Source organism: Austrofundulus limnaeus, unplaced genomic scaffold, assembly GCF_001266775.1.
Source record: "Austrofundulus limnaeus strain Quisiro unplaced genomic scaffold, Austrofundulus_limnaeus-1.0 Scaffold139, whole genome shotgun sequence".
Classification (NCBI taxonomy): domain Eukaryota; kingdom Metazoa; phylum Chordata; class Actinopteri; order Cyprinodontiformes; family Rivulidae; genus Austrofundulus; species Austrofundulus limnaeus.
In genome coordinates this window covers 319,138-321,271 of record NW_013952541.1, presented here as the reverse complement: position 1 = coordinate 321,271, position 2,134 = coordinate 319,138, and the positions used below count along the sequence as shown (strand labels likewise).

At 34.5% G+C, this 2,134-nt stretch overlaps 1 non-coding gene across 1 annotated transcript; it reads left to right on the top strand.

The window, feature by feature from the left end:
- Positions 1-99: 99 nt before the first annotated feature.
- On the top strand, positions 100-181 carry trnas-cga (transfer RNA serine (anticodon CGA)). Its single transcript has one exon. It is a non-coding gene; the product is annotated as a tRNA-Ser (tRNA).
- The last annotated feature ends 1,953 nt before the right edge of the window (positions 182-2,134 follow it).

Here is a 2,134-nt window from a genome sequence, read left to right as displayed (position 1 = left end):
AGAAGAAGAAGAAGAAGAAGAAGAAGAAGAAGAAGAAGAAGAAGAAGAAGAAGAAGAAGAAGAATGTAAAAAAATAAAGGTATGACGGTAGCATGCAGAGCTGTGATGGCCGAGTGGTTAAGGCGTTGGATTCGAAATCCAATGGGGACTCCCCACGCAGGTTCAAACCCTGCTCACAGCGACTACAGTAGTGCATCAATACTGATTGTAACATATTATATAAACTTACACTTCAGCAAGGATGTCATAAGAAAATGGTGTCTCCGGATGAAACTCAAAACAAAGATAGCAAAACCACAGCAACAAAAATGCATATCTATATAATTATAATGACTATAGCCTTGCTGAAAACCATACCCATATACATATATAAATTTATGCATATACACATAAACCTACCCATACCCACATATCCAAACACTTTCATATATATAAATACAAATACAGTATATGTGTGTTTGTGTATATATATTTATATACAGTAAATATACAGTATATATGCATATATATGTATACTGTATATATACTGTATATACAGTAAATATACAGTATATTGCACTTACACGTGTTAGGCTTTCTTCCAGTTTAAAAATATATATTTTTACATAGTCAAAACACAGTCATTGCAACTGTTTTTACGTTTTGTTTACTTTCTTGAGGTCTCCCCGGGGGAGGTCATCTCAAGTCCCCTAACTTGGTGTTTTGTGACCCACAGGGGGGTGTCGACCACAACTTTGAAACCCACTGATCCGAACCAACAAACAGCACTTTCGCATTTACCCTCACAGGTAGGGGAACCACCACAATAGTTTTTGAAACAAGAATTTTTCCTTTCGGATTTAAATTTTTCTCTGAGTTTCCCAATTTAAAAACGAGCAGACTGATTCTGTGAAAAAAACTGATGCGCTGCCCTTTTTATTTTGAGGAAAACTCTTAAGAAAAGGGAAAAATAGGAACAGAACAGTCTCAACCTGAGGTTAGAACTGTTTTTGTTATACATCATAAACCAAGTTAATTCATAGGAAATCCCAGAAGCATCTATAAATTTCTGATTTGGAAAGTAAATTCCTAATTTATTGAAAAATTATGAAAATTTAATATTGCACAGACTTCTACCACAAAACCAGGATGAATGAAAACCTTATAAATGTTTGACTTGTTTCCCAGACCCAAGAAAAATGTTATAGAACATAATTCTACATGTTAGTAAAATTATTCAAAATTATACACATTTCACACAGCTGTTAAACTTTTTAATTTGAACTTATTAATGTCTAAACCTTGTGTTTTAAAATGAGTTAACATAAATAAACAACTGGAGTTTGGTCATAGTAAATTTAACTCACTGCCTTTTCACATAGGTTTAGACATTAGCTCAAATATTATCTTGTATGATTTTAGCTCATTAAAGATATAACTTCTGGTTTTTACAAACTTTTTTGTTTCCATAATTGTTGTCTTTGTGTTTACCAATAATTTTCCTTTAGTAATAAAATAAGAACTCTTCAGATCCTTTCAAAAACCTGTTTTTAAAATTAGCTTCAGCATCTTTACACTGCTTTTTAGCTAACATTTTGCTGTTAGCTATAAATTAGTTGTTTTCCTGTTATACACCAAGCAGCATTAACTTTAGTGAGCTCTGATTGGTGTAACAGTCATTTCCTCTGACATGACTAACAATCTTCCTGCGTTATCCTTCGCATTTAGTCAGCAGTTTCAGGTAGGGTTGCTGCTCTGGCCCATATGCACTTGACTTTGGTCACTGGTGCAGTTTTTGACTATGGAGCTGCCAACAGCATGGTTTGCTTCTGAACCAGTCTGCAACTGAGTCAGGAAAACCAGTCTGAAACGTGAAGGAGTTGTTTGCCCGGACTGGGGTCTGTTGGAGGACAGCTAACAAGGCCACTGCTTTTGGTGCCTCTGTGTTGTCTAAGCTTATTTTTGGCTACTTTACCTTGCCTTTTGCTAACTTTTTACTGCTTTTAACTATCATTTTCTCATTTTTAGCATTTATCAATAGTTTGCTCATTTTAGCCAGTTTTGTTTTTTAGCTTCTTCACCAACATTTAGCAGTATTAGTGAGCAAATCAATAATGTGTGTGTGTGTGTGTGTGTGTGTGTACTGTATATATAT